At 41.7% G+C, this 18582-nt stretch overlaps 1 long non-coding RNA gene across 1 annotated transcript in view; it reads right to left on the bottom strand.

The window, feature by feature from the left end:
• LOC136854682 (uncharacterized) overlaps positions 1-18582 on the bottom strand; it is a 30399-nt gene that overhangs the window by 3106 nt on the left and 8711 nt on the right. Inside the window, exons 4-7 of the long non-coding RNA XR_010857766.1 lie at positions 18033-18263; positions 16519-16739; positions 15962-16198; positions 11088-11244 (exon numbers count right to left, since the gene is read on the bottom strand). This is a non-coding gene — a long non-coding RNA (uncharacterized lncRNA). The remainder of the gene's footprint in view (positions 1-11087; positions 11245-15961; positions 16199-16518; positions 16740-18032; positions 18264-18582) is intronic.

Below are 18582 nucleotides of genomic sequence, written 5' to 3'. Positions count from 1 at the left end.
TGTCGCAGTATCTGTATTTATACCGTGACTGAATTGAAATGTTTTTAACTTGTAGCGATTTAACTCGGATGTGGTGCGATCTTCATTTGAAGTATCGTTAAGCTTAATAGGATTACCTATCTGCTGCCTGACTAGTAGCTACAGTACAATGTTTTCTATGTTTTTTAGAAAAGAAAAGACCTTGACAAAATCTGAGCTGCTGAACAATACTTGTGTTTACGTGGCAAATGACATGAGAGAGAGAGAATTGTCAGTTTCTCTAAGCAGCTATAATTCTATCTGTGTTTACGTGGCAAATGATATGATAAGCAGCGTAGTTCTATCTTTTGGGAGATTAAAGAGAAGAATTTTGTTTTAAAGCTATGTCAATGCAGCTTTGGTAAATATCTTCTGAAGCCAAAAGAAAACATATGTTTGGTGCTGATGATTCTCTCATCAAGGCCAAATCAAAGTCCTTCAAAAGAAGGCATGGTGCTTACCCCATACAAAATGGGGAAAAAATTTCGTTAAAAAGAAGAAGAATAAGAAGAATTCATTCTATCCTTCATGTAACCAGTAAAATACATACACTATTAAAAACTACGTTTTGTATTCAAAACATACGCACTTATGTCGTCAGCTTCTCTGAGCAAAAGTTCTTTCTCAGACAGACTACAGCTACAACCGGATTGGCTGGCTGGTTGCCATGGAGATCTGCTAGCCAATGACAGCCCCCTACTTCTGTTCTATTTATAGAATTATGTCGTGAATTCTAGCAGCTGCTGCAAACGTGTGAACAGCATAAGCCGGCAGAAACGACTGAAGTTTTGTGTTAAAGTAGTTCCTCACTCCTCCACCAGTGGGCAGAAGGGGTATCTCCTAGCCGCCATATTGTTTTTTGTTTTGCTGGCGCAAAATTTTAATTCTAGCTGCCGTTCGGTTTGAAACAATAGCAATGTAACTACTGGGTAAGTTACATACTTAAAACTTCAAATTTGTATAAGACCTTGGTCTGAAATCAAATCTGGTCTTTCACTACTGACTACAGAAGATCAAAGTAATTTTACAATTTTCACAAAGTACTTTCCAGATTTATAACCTAATTTAGTCGTAAACCTTTGCCTTACAACTTATATTACATAAATATTTTTGGGGTTATATTACATCAATATTTTTGACAGATCACAAGTAATTTACCTTGTTTGTGGAAATTTTTCATTAAGCTAAAATAAAAGCTATGGAGAGGATATTTCAATATTAATACTGTAATAATATAATGATCTCAACTAACTCAGTTCCATAAATACTGTATGCAACCCAAACTTTTATAGTAAGGCAGAAATGCTCGATATCTATAGGATAAAGGTATAAAGTAACTTTAAACAATAAACTAATAACAAGCTTGACTTAGTAAACCAAGTAGTCTGGGTACAAGAAGACTTGGCAGAACCAACATTTCCTTACTGGAGATAATGTTTACCAAGTAGTGCATTAGATTGACATAGAAATCTACTTTGGATAAATTACATATTACCAAAATTATAGATGACCAATACAACTTCAAAACACTTTCCTACGATTATAAATAATATCTGGAACTAGCAGTAAAGTAATTCAATTAATAGACTCAAGTACCTTGAACATAAAATGCTTGGTTAGCAGAATTCAAAATAATTCTAACTGATTGTATCAGTGAAAGCGGCAAACCTTTCAACAGACTGTCTTTTGTTTGTGGCAGATTTCAAAACGAAAAAATTAAAAGTGAGGAAAATAAGAAATTAAAAATGAGCACAAAACAGATATGGAGAATTAAGAACACTTTAGAAAAGTTACTCCAAAGTATTTAAATCGTTAAAAATAGTAATTGTTTATTTCTGTGCATATACTAATATGGATGCATCATTTAAGTGAATCTAGTGTATTTTTATAAATCAGTGGGTTTTCTTCAACTTCCCACCATTAACCACAAGTTGAGAAACTTGACAATGGTTTACGAAACCTATAACCAAAGACGACCCTCCCCAACCCTTCCAGAGAAAGTGAAGGAGCAAATCCTATGGGCCCCATAGTCAAGTCAGCTGAAGCACCTGTACAGCTGCTACGTAGGAACACATTACTAGGAGAAGTGTTCCAAAACTTGGCAGTGGGAGAGAGAAAAAAAGTCACTGAACATTCACTAATGTCCATGGCACCATCAACACCAGAATCACCCCCAACTCAGCCAGGATAGTACAATTCCATAAAAAGGGTTAAAAGTCCGGTTAGACATCAACACAATGGCTCTTGCAGCTTCTGGGTACACAACAGCACAACCATAATGTGACTGAACAACCCATTACCAACAGCAGCATCCTAACTGGCAAGAGGACAGTCACAGAATACTTCTGGAACAAGGTGGGAACACAAAGGATCTACGAAAAAGGGGAAACAGAATCCTGGAGGACCTATCCACTTCCCCAGAATCCTCCATCCCTCCAGAGAGATCAAGACAATTACCAAGCATTCTTCCACAAGACTCAATCCACAAGGAGTATTTAATGCTTTCAGTGGACATGATGTAGCACACTGTAGTCAGTCTTTTGGGGAAATGTGCTTTTACTCACATGTTCTCTTGGGTCTCTTCCTACATAGCTACCTGTCCAAATTCTCAAACTTATCCTTGATCCATTAATCACCTGTTGTTTATGAAAAAGCTTTTCAACTATATCTACAGCCTAACAATGTGATCAGTGATGACTGTCAGTCATAATTCACAAAAAAATTGTCATAATCATTATTCTTCCCTGAAACTCCAAAGGGCATTTCAAAGGATGTATCACAGCCAAAGTTTCAGCACCACAAGAACTCACATTCAACATCTGATTATTATTCTGATATCCTGCAACTACAAAACATTTGTGAATAGGCCACAAAGTTCTTGACATGAATTTAGGTATTATGTACAGTATAGAGAAATAAGCACACATATTGAGTTTCTAGTGCTAATACAAATTCAATACATTACATCAGTTTTCAACATAGGTATTTCCAAGTGATGAGAGAAATTGTCAAATATATTTCCTTCAAAGATAACCAGTACTCAGGAAAGCAACTCAGTACCAAGTTTTGGAAAACAGTGCCTGAACTCTTAGATAATATGAGAAAATTCAAAATCCTTCTATTGTTGCATAATCCAAACCTTACTCTCCACATTCTAATGGCTGTCACCCATGAAACAATCACTCATTGATAACAAGCAAGGCAGCAATCACTGCCTGCAAAGGCATGTAACAATTGAAGAATCTGAGTAAAATAATAGACTGCTTTCTTTCTTGGAACATGGAAATTCAAAACACTCTACATTTCCAAGGAAAAGAAAAAAAATAAAAAGAAAATAAAAATGCTACTGAGGAAGAATGATTTGCTTACTGGATTTTTTTGTATTCATAAACAAAACAAGCCTCCCACATCCCTGCAGGCAGAGTATAATACAAGGTGGAAAATGATACAACATAGGGACACCCACCACACAGGCACTATAGTCTTGCATAACTTTTGCCAATAAAGAGTTCCCTACAGCAGACCAAAATAAATTCAGCTTACAAAGTCATTTCTGGATCTGGAGAGGAAGCACAAAAATGCAAACATATGAGACAAGTAACATGAAAAATGTTGCCAACTAACAGGACACAGGTTCAGCTTTGTACGAACAGTAGCTTCTAAGTTAGTGAAAACCACAAAGGCAGTATTCAGTGAATACTCTTAAAAAAAAAATACAAATACAGACCACATTCAAGAACATCAAGTCTCCAGTCAAATGAAAGCTGTCGAGTCCTGTAGTCATTTCAAGATTTTTTCTTGAAAATAAACAAAAGCACAGTTGTTAAGAGGCACACTAAAACAGCATTAATACCACAAGTTCTGTTATTGTTCCCTACACAGTCATTTCAGGATTGATGGTCATGGCTTTGGAAATGGTTGATGAGAAAAAAAATATGTAAAATGTAACTTATGTAGCTCTGTTGGGGCTCTGTCAAGTATCGAATGGAAAACGAACACCCTTTTTCAAAAGAACTCTCTAAATAGGCTTGGTGTTCTCATATCCAAACTTGCCGGAATCAAAGCCACTGACACTTGATTGATTAATTTCTAAATTATTATCACTTGTGAAGTGTCAGTGGTGCTACATCATGTGACTTTGCAGTTCATTTAATTTTCACTCTGTAACCTGCAGTACTTTTCTTATTGTTTAAATCGCCTCTTAATGCAGTTTTTCCTCTTAGGAGGATGACCAGATATTAGGTATAATGAATTTGAAGCTAATTTGTTAAAATGGTGAAGGTTATTCTATGAAACCTTCACCATTTTAACAAATTAGCTTCAAATTCATTAAAGTATACCTAATATCTGGTAATCCTCCTGAGAGGAAAAACTACATTAAGAGGCCATTTGAACAATAAGAAAAGTACTGCAGGTTACAGAGTGAAAATTAAATGAACTGCAAAGTCACATGATGTAGCACCACTGACACTTCATAAGTGATAACCATTTGGAAATTAATCAATCAAGTGATTCCTAAAATTATATATATGAAAACACCAAGCCTATTTAGAGGGTTCTTTTGAAAAAGAGTGGTCGTTTTCCATTTGATACCTGACAGAGCCCCAACAGAACTACATAAGTCACATTTTACATATTTTTTTCTCATCAAACATTTCCAAAGCCATGACCATCAATCCTAAAGTGACTGTGGTAGGGAACAATAACAGAAAAAATGATATTTTAATAATAAAATAAAGTTTGTTCATACTTACCTGGCAGATATATATATAGCTGTATTCTCCGAAGTCCGACAGAATTTCAAAAAAAACTGCACAGAATAACCAGGTGGTTAGTACCCATTCTAAAGCTGGGAGGCTTATCAGAACCATTCCGTTTTATATTCAGATTTTCTAGTGCCACTGTCTCCTGAGGGGAGGAGGGTGGGCACTATGATTATATATATCTGCCAGGTAAGTATGAACAAACTTTATTTTATTATTAAAATATCATTTTGTTCATGAAACTTACCTGTCAGATATATATATAGCTGAATCCCACCAATGGAGGTGGGAAGAGACAGAATAGGATTTAGGAAACAAAATATGTAGAAACTTGACGCCTTGGTTCCTTACCTGTTAGCATAACTGACTTCGTGATACTGTCACCCAAGCCTGCTTCTGCTTTACTAGAGTCTCCAGCAAGGTAGTGACCTATAAGCTGGTGAGTTCTAGATGATCTGTCCACGGGGCGTGACCACAATGGGACCCCAGATCATATGACCATACTTGAGGGCAAAGGAGCAAAACCAACCACCTGACCGAGCCATCTAAATAATAAAACTTAGTATAAGCTAAAGACTGGGACGACCACCTCCAGTGGTAACCCAATAACCATAAAAACACAAAATCTAGATTAAAAATACTTCCAACCTCTAAAGGATAGGATGAGTATTGCTCTCTGCCCCCAAGCATGCGGAAACGTATGGTCCTAGCGAATAGCAGTTTTCGTGATGTCGCCTTCACGCCCCGCAAGAAATGAAATGTAATAACACCGAATCGCTTAGAAGGTGGTACCCAGAAGATCGCTGAGGGACATGTTCTTCTGAAAGCCACCGAGGTCGCGATAGCTCTCACTAAGTGAGCCTTGACTTTCAGGAGTCTCATGTCGCTGTCTTGGCAGGTAGAATGAGCCTCCTGAACGTTGCCCTTTTTGTAAAAGAATGTCAGAGCATTCTTGGACATCGGAAAGTCCGGCCTTTGACAGAACACCACAAATTGTCCGGCGGGTCTCGCCCTCCTTCGTCCTATCTAAGAAGAAATTGAGAGCCCTGACAGGGCACAGGACTCTCTCTTATTCTTGCCCAAGAATTTCTGCTATATCCTTGATCTCAAAACTCTTGGGCCAAGGGGTAGAAGGGTTCTCGTTCTTCACGAAACATAGGGCTAAGGGAGCAAAAGGGCCTTTTGCCCTAAAGTCTATGTGCTTGTTGATGGCTTGAACTTCACTAACTCTCTTCGTTGTCGCCAGAGCAGTTAGGAAAAAGCCTTCCTTGTCACATTTTCCTCAAAGGCGATCAATGAAGAGGCTCTTATGTAACCGACTTCAAAAATTCTAGGACGATATCCAGGTTCTAGGAAGGCGTCCCACGGATGAGGTACCTTAGAAGTCTCAAAGGACCTCAAGAGATCGTGAAGATCCTTATTGTCGGTCAAGTCTAAAACTCTGTCTGAAGACTGCCGAGCACATTTCAACGCCCTTAATTGTCGAGACTGCCAGCTTTTCCTTCTCCCCAAGATGAAGAAGGAAGTCTGCTATTCCAAGGCACAGAGATCGAGGTTGAGAAAATCCCCTTGCTTCTGCACCCTTTCCTGAAATTGGCCCACTAAGATTGGTACACCAAATTGGAGGAGGGTCTCCTGGCGCCGGCGATAGCCCTTGCCACTGCTCATGAAAAACCCTCGCTCGCCAGTTTCGTGATAGTCTGAACGCAGTCAGGCTCAGAGCGGGAGGTTTTGTGGTACCTTTCAAGTGGGGCTGTCTGAGCAGATCGGTTCTAAGGGGAAGCGCTCTTGGGAAGTCCACCAGGAAGGTCATGACCTCTGTGAACCCACCCTGCCGTTAGCAGGCCAAAAGGGGCGATCAACATCATTGGCGTCCCTTCCGGACGCTGCGAACTTCCCTGATGACCTCCCCAGAATCTTGAAGGGAGGAAAGGCGTAAGATCCAATCCCTTCCAATCCCAGAGAGGGCATCTACCGCTACTGCTCCTGGATCTAGTACGGGAGAGCAGTATAGAGGAAGCCTCCTTGTCCTGGATGTCGTGAAGAGATCCACCAAGGGACTTCCTCATAATCTCCACAGCTCCTGACACACCTCCTCATGAAGGGTCCACTCGGTCGGCGGAAGATGAAGCTGCCGACTGAGAAGGTCCTCGTGGACATTCTCCACTCCTGCCACGAACCTCTTAAGGATCGTGATACCCAAGCATGCGCCCAAAGCAGGAAATCCTACGCCAGTACAAACAGGGACCGAGAGTGAGTTCCTCCCTGTTTCTTGATGTATGCCAGGGCTGTGGTGTTGTCTGAGTTTACCTGTATCCACTCGACCTGAAGCTTGGCTCTCAAGAAAAGCATGGCCAGCAGAATCGCCCTAAACTCTTTGAGATTGATGTGCCAGGACACCTGTTACCCTCTCCAGGTGCCTGACACTTCCTTCCCCCAGTGTTGCTCCTCATCCCTCCTTGGACGCTGCGCCGGAAAACAACACTAGATCGGGCTCTGAAGGTGTAGAGAAAACCTCTTCTGCCAACTATGAGGACGAGCCACCACCTCAGGAGATCCTTGACTACGGGAGAGATCCTCAGGGACTCCTTTAGATCCTCCTAGTTTATCTAGTTTTCCGCCAGGAAAAACAGGAGGGGTCTGAGATGCAGTCTTCCCAGGGAAACCAACTTCTCCAGCGAGGAAATGGTCCCCAGCAAACTCAACCATTCCCTCACCGGGCATGTTTCCTTCCCCAGGTAGGATGGGACTTTTCCAAAGCATCGCTGCCTTTCCTGGGACGGAAAAGCTTGAAAAGCCACTGAATCCATCTGAATCCCCAGAACACTATGGACTGCGTCGGGATCAGATGGGACTTGTCTACGTTTACTAAAAGTCCTAGGGACTTCACAACTTCAAAGTCGATTTCAGGTCCTCCAGACATTTTGACTGTGAAGAGGCCGAAAGAGCCAATCGTTCAGGTAAATAAGCGAGATTCTTATGCCCGCTAAGTGAAGCCATCTCGCCACATTCTTCATGATGATCGTGAAGATTATAGGGGCTGTGCTTATCCCAAAGCAAAGAGCTCTGAATTGGAACAATAGTCCCCGATACAAACCTCAGGAACTTCCTCGACTGGGGATGTATGGGGGCGTGAAAGAAGGTGACCCAAGGTTCAGCGAGACAACCAATCTCCTGGTCTAAATGCTCCTAGAACAGACTAGGACGTCTCCATCGTGAACTTCCTTCGCCATGAAGCGGTTCAGTCCGCTGACATCTAGGACTGATCTCCATCCTTCCGACTGCTTCGGAACTAGGAACAGTCGGCAGAAGAATCCTGGGGGAGTCCAGCTCAGGACTAGCTCCACAGCTTTTTTCTCGAGCATTTGCACTAATAACTCGAAAAGGGGCTGTTGCTTCTCTTGATGGTAGTAGGGCGACAAATCCCTGGGCGACGTGCACAGATGTGGCGTGTCGAGAAAGGGATCTTGCATCCTCTCTCGATAATTAGGAGGGACCAGGCTCTTGCTCTCCAGGCTCCATAAACGAAAGAAGCCTGGCTCCTACAGGCGTCTGGAGGCGCTGCAGGTCACTTCTTGCCCCTAGGTTTAGGCAGGGCCCTGAGATACCTCTGGAAAGGCCTCTTCCTCGGGAGAGGATCTATAGGAAGAAGCTCCTCTATGAAAGGGCTTCTGTTTCCTGGAAGTCTGACCTAACAACGACAAAAGGGACTGCCGGTGTTTGACGATTGGGCCAAGAGATCTTGAGTGGCTTTCTCCTTCAAGCTGGCAGATCCTTGATCAAAGACAGGGGGGAGATGGCTTGACAACGGGCGAACAGCAATTCTGCCCTCAGAAGACGGAGAAACTGACTTAGAGTAAAGTTACAGTACAAGGCCCTCTTCTTCAAGAGGCCCGTAAAAAGGGAAGCCAGTTCCTCCGAGTCATCTCCTGACGGCCCTGTCCAAGCAGATCAAGACGCTGGACAGCTCCTCAGGCTGATAGAGAAGGAACTAATCTTAACGTCTAGAGTCCCCAAACACCAGTCCAGGAAATAAAAGACTTCCATGGGACGAAAAAGTCCCTTCAAATGGAGATCCGTCTCCGACAAAGTCCACGACACTTTGGATGCAGATAGGAAGGACCTTCTAGGCGCGTCGCCCAAGGTAGCAAAGACCCCTGGGACGACGAAGGAACACTTGTGCCGACGTCCTCTCTGGTCTAGTACCACAAACCTGCCTTGTCGCAAAGCTTGGACGGAGGCAGGGTAAAAGAAGTCTTGCCTTGGGTCTTTCTTTCCTCAATCCAGGTGTTAACCTTCTTGAAGGCCTTCTTCGTCGCCAGAGACGAAGTCATCTTAACAAACCCGGACGCTCTCAGAAAGTCTTGGACGGCCTTGTTAACTGCGAAGGAGGAGAGAGAGGAGCCGAGGGTTTGAACTTGTCGTAAACAAGTCCTGAGAAGACCGGCTAACACCTGGTAGACCGTGAAGAGGAAGATAAACTAGAGTCTCCCAAGTCCTTGGGAGAACGAAGACCTGCGGTGCAAAAGACGCCAGAAGGGAGCTTGATTCCCGCGCAGTCTTTGATTGCTCTGAAGCGCCACGTTGAACAACCAAAGAGGCGTCCTGATGAGCGTCCTGACGGCGTCCAGCCGAGCGGCGTCTGCACGGCAGCAAGAGGCGTCCTGACGAGCAGTTACAGAAGCGTCCAGGATAGCTGCTTGCTGAGCGTCAGGCTGCAACCGATCAGCCACGATGGCGATCCAGCGGCGGTCTTTGATTGCTCTGAAGAGTCACGACGAGCAACCAAAGAGACGCCCTGATGAGCGCCCTGTCGGCGTTTCCCGAGTCGTGCGTCGAGCAGCGAGAGGGTTTCTGACGAGCAGCTACAGAAGCGTCCAGGATAGCTGCTTGCGGGCGTCACGCTGCAGCGATGGAAAGCGTCGAAACACTCAAAGAAGACGAAAAATTCGCTTGAGAAAGAGGCGTGGGCGTCCTCTTCTCTGAAAATCTTCTCTAAATTCTTTGAGAGTCCTTCCGAGATTCATTCCACCCCTTGCAGGGAGGACGCCTCTTGGAGGACGGGCGAAGCAAACCTTCAGGATACGTGCACGAGCGATCGATCCTTTGCAGCAGCCTGAGAACGCAACAGATCCTGCCTGGAGGGAGCCAGATCGGTGGAAGCCCCAGAAACCCTCTTGCGGCTTTCGACATGTCCATTCCTGAGTCCTGGGAGTCCGACAGAGGTCCAGGCCTAGAAGCGTTATGGGGCCGATCTGAGAGGACGAAGCAGTCCTTCAGGATCGTGCACGCTTCGATCCTGCCAGGCAGCCTGGGAAAAACGTCAACAGGTACTGCCGAAGGGACGCCAGATCGGTGGGGGTCCTGCGTGAACCCTCTTGAGGCTTTCACTTGCCCACTCCCAAAGTCCTGGGAGTCCGACAGAGGTCCAGGCCTAGAGGCATTATACGGCGATCTGACGCCCCCTCCACTGCACTAGGGGATCACAACACTTTGACTGCACTTTAAAAGAAATCACTTTCGATTCCAGAGCACGGATGGTGTTTATAATTTATAACGTTCAATTTTAGTATAAAGTACTGCCGTCAAGTACTTGACAAAAATAAATTAGGCGTATCACCTTCCGCTCCAAATTGTTGTCTTAAATTTGGATCTAATTGCTTTCCCCGAGAAGCTCGGGTTTTCAGGAGAGGAATAAATATCCTTACTCTACTAGCACTCCTGGAGGAGACCTCCAGAGTCCTATCACGCTCCAACTGGCGGATATAGGCAACAAACACCTTCCAGCTTGCATCCGGCAAGTCTCACACTCCTTTGCAGCGATCATTTAATATTCACCTCATGCATACAGAGTGAGGATTTACCGAAGTCTTCGGTAGCCTCACCTTACACTCATTCGCACAACATACTCTGAAGCTAGCAGAACTAGATCTAGACATCATTCAATGAGCAATCAAAATCAAATCCAAAAAACAGTCCACAAAAGCGTATGCCAATTCACAATCCATTCATGATGCAGCCGTGATAAAACCAAAAGTCAAATCGAATACTTTTCAGTGAAAAATAACAAGTTAACGAAATCCAAAGACGGAGGTACTGAAAACAGATGTTGACAGTACCGGCGACAGAGAAAATCTGAATAGAAAACGGGAATGGTTCCTGATACCCGCCTCCCAGCGGCGGGAATGGGTACTAACCACCTGGTCCCACTGCGTGTGCCGTGAGTTTTGAAAATTCTGTCGGACTTGAATACAGCTATATATATATCTGACAGGTAAGTTTCATGAACAAAAATTGCTTTCCTACCTGATCCTGCATCTGACTTTGCTCATCTGTCCCCCTTCAGTGCACTGGAATGAAGATCTGGCTTTAGATTCACACTAACCAGACCCCTTTGATTCTCAGACCATAGCTTGTGGAGCTAAAATCTTCAACAGCTGTTATGCACAAAAACTGACACATTCTGCAAAATAAAATCTGAATTAGAATAACAAATGTTTTTTAGTACAAAGCATGTCTAAAGTTGTCTTCTGATGCAGTTATATTTTATAATTAATGCTAGGAGTATCCACTTCTTGGCAACCTGTCAAGCTAAAATTAGGGGAAAATAACACCCAGAAACAGGGAGTGCCCTTAAGACACTTCCTGGTAATTGAATTTTGCCCATTAAATTCGTCAGGGTCAGTATATTCTCTCGCTAAGCCTTTCAAAGCGCTCAACTTAATCTGTTTTAGGACTTTCACTGGCCAAGAAACTTTTCCCGTGCAGAAACCTTCCTTCTCGCTGGCCACGTGAATGGCCAGCAGCGGAATTTAACGGAATTTGCCCTAGATACTCCGGATACCTGAATTGCTTGGGGCTATGAACACCGGCAGAAATCCGAGGACTGATCAGAACGACCCCAGAACAACAAGGCCAGTTGAGTTGAGAGCAGACTGGCGACTGAGTTGGCACCAAGCCACCAAGCTAACCTTACCCTCGAGCTGAGGCTCACCCTTCGTCTGATACATCGCTTGCCAACCTGAGTACAACCTTAATGTGCCCTGTATAGATGTCCCACTCGACTGAGAGTCCTTCATTTTCCAATTCCCCTTGCACTGTACTAGACCTCTCATCTTGGCAGAAATCGTTCATCAGTGTTAAGAATAATTAGCTGAAGTTCCGTGATGTCAACGCCTTGAGCCTTTAGTAATTCCCTTGTAATAATTGACTGTGTGTAGGATTACCCATTGATTGTATAGTAAACCCTCCGTATTCGCAGTCTCACTCTATGGAACATATCTGCCCATTATTCGCAGAAAATTTGCCCAATCGTGGTATTTTTCTCTGAGAAATATTCACTAATTACTGTATTTTAAATCATCTTCATGACTAAATGCCCTTTTTGTGATAAAACTATTAAAATACTCAGGTATAAGCATTTTTAGTTTTTTTTTGTGTTTAAACTATCAAAATAGGCAGTTCTAAGTGATTTTAGAGGGGCTTTAAGTATACGGATTTTAGCTATTCGAGCAGGGGGAGGGGGGGGTTGTGTGTGATTGTGTGTATGCATCCCCTGCGAATACGGAGGGTTTACTGTGCTGTGCAGTGAAGTGTTTGTTCAGTTATCCAGTACTTGGCAGAAACTGTTCATCAATGTTAAGAAAAATTAACTGAAATTTCGTGATGTTAAAACTTCTCAGCCTTCAACAATTCCCTTTGTAATAACCGACTGTGTGTAGGATTACCCATTGATTTTACTCCTTTCTCATGCGTTACAGAAAGGGTGTGATATTCACTACAGAGTCACCTGTATCCACTGTGCCTCACGTCCATCAACCAAGTCCTCCTTGAGTGTTAACTAATCGTAATTTAAATCTGTATTGAGTGGCACTCTTTATTCTGTAAATTGCCTGATGTTAACCTGAAGTGCCAAGAGCCCAGTGCATACGGCTCCTTGTAATTTACTCTTTTGATTCTTGTAAATACATGTAATTAATTCAGACCCGGAATTTCTCTCCTGAGACCTTCCCATAATTGAAATCTCATTTAGACACTTATTTTGTATTATGACGTGTTGGTCCCCAGTCAGAAGCATCCCCAACAAGGTAAGAATTGCAACTGCAACCAACACTCGTAAGAATATGTATAAAAAAGCTTATACCTTAATGAGTGGTTGATACCTTTAAAATGACAGGTGAGAAAACTTATAACTTTGACATGAGTTCTAATTTGGTAAAAGCGACAGTACATCATGAAGACATGAGGGCCTTCTTAAAGCAAATCCTGCATGACCATCTCATTAAGAATGACCTTATAAAATCACCCACTGGAAACTACTGCACCACTTTGCTTGAATGCATCAATGTGACAGCTTCACGGCCCAGTTTACTCACAGATACTCTTATCAGGACAAAGATTAGAGAGCATCTCAGTTCAAGGGATTAACAAGCAAAGCAAGAATGTTTGCAGACACTTCAAAACTAACATTCACATCTTACCTCTAAACATACACTGCCACTGGGGGAAAAATATGCAGTATGGGCTTCTATGCACTACTACTTTCTGTTGCTAGGCAAGTATTTTGTTCCTGAACAACTCTACAGAGGTATCAACCTACTCTACTCCTCCCAAACTATTTGGTCAGGATGTAAACATTGCCCTGATGATAAGCATCAGCCTCCATCATCTCTGCCCATCTAGTTAGCGACCTGCAAAGGTTCCACATGTGATAAACACAGAGTTCTGGGATAGCAAAATCTTGGAACCATCATATCATCCCAGGTTTATACCGTACCACTTACTTGTTTGTACATAAATAGGTCATTCAGAGTTCACCAAAAGGCCAAGGAAACTGAATGGCCCAAATTTTAACCTTGGTTCCTCACAAGCATTCAAAAGAATAGAAAACATGTCTAAGAACCTGGGGAAAGAAAAACAGAAGCTACTTGTAATAAAAGAAAAACACTGGGTGCTATTCTCTCTCTTGTTCTTCTGGGAGGCAACCTCTGCCCTGAAGAACAAAAACAGGTTTGACCCCAACTCAACAATTCACATTTTGAACAAACAGAACACTTCCTTGACTTTGGATATACCCAATCCTGATAAGCCAAGGAATAAGTTACAGACTGAAGAGCAGACATTACATCCACAGATAAAATTAATTAAGCAGAGATTCGGTTTCAGTATCATGCTAACAAACATCAGCGGGAGTAACTTTACAATATACTCTTCCCGTCTCCCATACTGACCAACTTACCTTGCCACAGGTGTTGGTCATTTGGAAAACACTCTTTTGGGAATCATGATGCATCCTTCAGAAAACCCAAAAGCCATATTCCTTCTCTTTGCCAAAGAAATGCTGGATAAAGCAAGGACCACACAGGAGGCCAGAAATGAGGCCTTCATTTTTTACAAAGGCTCATGTCAAATTTTTCTTGCAGAACAGTTCATAGTAGGATATATATATTTGACAGGAACAGGCCCATCTCACACCAAATCTATTTGCAGCCTCCCAGCACACTCTTCAGTTCTTCATTTGGGAACACCTTCCAAATTACAAACTGACCAGATGATTCCATCTAACTTCTTGCAACACATCCATTCTTTGTCAATCCACATCTTTCATGCTGTACCTGGAAGGTTCCTAACCCTTCCAAACCAATAAAATGCCTACAGTCAAAACCAAAACTTCCAAGGGGAATACAAGTCATCTTCAACATCTTTTGAGCAAAACGATCAACACAGCTACCTAGTTTACCACTGAATAGATGTCAATGAATGCATTATTTGTGTGCTTACCACAGTCATGAACTTCATAAATTTATAACTGGTAATACTGATAGCAGTCATTATACAACAAGCAAAGGCTATACAGTACTGTATACCCTTCAACAGTAAATATCTCATGCTTTTTCTGGAATTCCGAACCAATTGCAGTATAAATAGCATGCGAAAAACCCTCAACACCTTACAACATCATGAACACGAAGAGGATTAGCAAGCAACAGTACACAAATGAAACCAGAGATCCCTAACCTCAGAGATCTCCTCAAATAAACACAACCAATTTACTCTGAAAATCAACAAAGGCAACTCCTCAAAAACAAGCACAAACAAAACTACTACTTATTCATACCAGTTCATATTAACTGGTATGATCGCCAGTGTCGTGACATGCAACTCAGATGTCGCGAGTTCGCGCCTCCCCCAGGCCAATGAAAAAATCACTGGCTCTGTATCATGATCAGTTACTGCCACACTGTGGGGTCTGCGGTGGGAGGGAGAAACCAACATTCTTTGGAAGCTTGACTTTCAAGTCAATGGCCCCTGTGTGCTTGTTCCTTAAGAATAGGTTTCATCTTCCAAAATGATAATAATAATAATAATAATAATAATAATAATTCAATGCAGCCCTGTGAAGACAGACTTTAAATTACTTTTGCTATTACAAGGGGAAACTAAAATGATCTGGAAATCCTAAGATCTCACTGGGTTTAAATGGATGATCATGCCTATGCAGACTTAGCTAGAGGTCTCATTCACAAGTAGGTGACTAGGCTCCAATATAAAATGCAGACAAAGACACCTTTAGAGCATAAAATACCACAACATCAATATACAATATAACACATGTCACAACATATTACAGCAACAAAAAGATTTGTAGTTTACACTATCAATGTGCATGCAGTGTTCCCCACTAGCCATTGCAAAGAGGAATCTTCACACACAGATACACACTCACTCTGGAGTCAGGCTTGAAAACCTGATATGGACTTCATACCAACAGCACTGGGAATACAAAAATATACAGTACTCATGAATGCATTTGATACAGGTAATCCATTAACACACTCGAATTAACTTTCAAGTTGTTTCTATGGTGAACCAAAGACATTTCCTGAAAATCAATGTTACTCCAGAGATGAAAATGGGGATAATGCTGAGTCATGAATTATAATATAAAATTCATGCCAAAGGCAGTGCTGGGACCTATGAGGTTACCCTGCTGAAAGGGTAAATGAGATTTTAAAGCTTTAACAGGAGGAAAATCTCACAGCTGCCCTTTTGAAGCATTGTTAGGAGAGGGTGGAAAGTAAGATGGATGAAAGAGAATATAAACTGAGGTACAGTAAAAGGAATCAAAGGGGTTGCAGCTAGGAGCCAAAGGGACACTGCAAAGAACCAGCAAATCATACTTTATCAGTTCCTAGTGCAGTACTTCAAAATTTCTCAGCATTTGAAGGCGGTTGGGGCGAAATGAAGGTGTTGGCCACATGGTCCTTTCTTTACATGTTACAGAAATGCCCTTGCCTGAATATTCCATTAAGAGTCCCTTTCAGTCACAATATCTGAGATGATTTTTTTCCAGATCAGGTACACCAGTCCTGGTTAGCTGTCAAAGAGACATCTACTTGAATTCTTTCATCTTGTAACTGAAAAAAAAAAAAAAATTATAATTGGGTCAAAATCAGTTCTCAACACTAAAGTATGTCCTAATGACAGCTCACACTAACAAGTAAAATACTACTCCATCATTTCATTAGTACTCTGTTCCCTCCTATTCCAAATCAACCATTCCCATTCAAACTCAAGATGGATATCATGCTACAGCATTTAATTACTTCTCTTACATCTTCAGCACAGTATTTGCTCGAGTTCATAAATTACTAAAGTTTTTGCTAAATATTTCTCAAGACTTTAATAACATGCACAATTTGAAACCATACTTTGATTGTACATAGATAAAAGGTACCTGTTTCAACATGTCTCTGGTTTCTTAGATTCAGACCTCTTTGCTTCACTTCATAACGAAAAGTAGGTCTTAGAGGGTGAATGAGCAATAATTGCTTACTTAAAATTCCTTTTAAAGTGAGGAGATTAGCTTCATTCACCCTCTGAATGAAGTAACTTGGGCTGTAAGTGGTAATTTTGGGAGGCATCGTTGGCTTCATCTGCAGCACTAGGCTTCAACCCCTGGAAGAAAAAGAGATAATTCTGAAAAAGTTATTTATCAAATACTAAAAGTGAATAATGAATGCATGTCCTTCCAGCCTTAGATTATTACCAAACAAAATGTTCTACAAGATATGCTAAATTGCTCTAAAACCTAAGCAACCTGATGCTTACAGCCAACCAAATAGGGGTAACTATGAGGGCACAATACTTCGAGTGAAAACACAAAACCATTAATACTTTTAATTCTATCACCATTACAGAAAACATTACTGTACTAAGCCCAGCACAACAATGAAACATACAACCTTTAAAAAATAAGTCTAGTGTGAGCAACAAGGCACAAGACCACAAACTGAAGATCATGGTAAGTTCGTCAACCCCTGATGTTTGGAAAACACTCTTTTTGGAGTCCTGATGCATCCTTCAGAAAACCCAAAAGCCAACACTAGGGTACCAGGTGATTACATATCCTGTACATACTCCTTCTCTATTCCAAAGAAATGCTGGATAAAGCAAGGACCACACAGGCGGCCAGATATGAGGCCTTCATTTTTTATAAAGGCTCCAGTCAAACTTTTCTTGCAGAACAGTTCATATTAGGATATATATATTTGACAAGCATACTCAGAAGGACATACAGGGAACAGGCCCATCTCACACCAAATCTACTTGCAGCCTCCCGGCACACTCTTCAGTTCTTCACTTGGGTACATCTTCCAGATTACAAACTGACCGGATAATTCAATCTAACTTCTTGCAACACATCCATTCTTTGTCAATCCACATCTTTTATGCTGTACCTTGAAGGTTCCTAACCCTTCTGAACCAGTAGAATGCCTACAGTCAACACCAAACTTCCAAGGGGAGTACAAGTCATCTTCAACATCCTTTTGAGCAAAACGATCAACACAGCCACCGAGTTTACCACTGAATAGATGTCAATGAATGCATTATTTGTGCGCTTACCACAGCCACAAACTTCAAAAATTTATAACTTGTAATACCGATAGCAGTCATTACACAACAACTGAGGCTATACAGTACTGTATACCCTTCAAAATAGTCTCACAGTTTTTCTGGAATCCCAAACCAGTTGCACCATAAGTAGCATGCAAAAAAAACCCTCAACACCTTACAACATCATGAACATGGAGAGGATTAGCAAGCAACAGTACACAAATGAAACCAGAGATCCCTAACCTCAGAGATCTCCTCAAATAAACACAAAATAAAGACAACCAATTTACTCTGAAAATCAACAAAGGCAACTCCTTAAAAACAAGCACATACAAAACTACTACTTATTCATACCAGTTCACATTAGCTGGTCCGCTGGTATGGTCGCCAGTGTCATGACATGCTGCTCAGAAGTCGCGAGTTCACGCCTCCCCCTGGCCAATGAAAAAATCACTGGCTCTGTATCATGATTAGTTACTGCCGCACTGTGGGGTTGGTGGTGGGAAGGAGAAACCAACATTCTTTGGAAGCTTGAATTTCAAGTCAATGGCCACTGTGTGCTTGTTCCATGTAAATAGGTTTCATCTACCGAAATAATAATAATAATAATAATAATAATAATAATAATAACAATAATAATAATAATAATCATAATAATAATAATAATAATCATAATAATAATTCAATGCAGCCCTGTGAAGACAGACTTTAAATTACTTTTGCTTTTAAAAGGGGAAACTAAAATGGTCTGGAAATCCTAAGATATCACTGGGTTTAAATTGATGATAATGCCTATGCAGACTTAGCTAGAGGTCTCATTCACAAGTAGGTGACTACACTCCAATATAAAATAGCATGAGAAATATCAATATACAATATAACACGCCACAACATATTACAGCAG

Source organism: Macrobrachium rosenbergii, chromosome 29 (genome assembly GCF_040412425.1).
Source record: "Macrobrachium rosenbergii isolate ZJJX-2024 chromosome 29, ASM4041242v1, whole genome shotgun sequence".
In the NCBI taxonomy this organism is placed as follows: Eukaryota; Metazoa; Arthropoda; class Malacostraca; order Decapoda; family Palaemonidae; genus Macrobrachium; species Macrobrachium rosenbergii.
The sequence above is the reverse complement of the archived record's forward strand: the minus strand, read 5'-3'. Positions and strand labels throughout refer to the sequence as shown.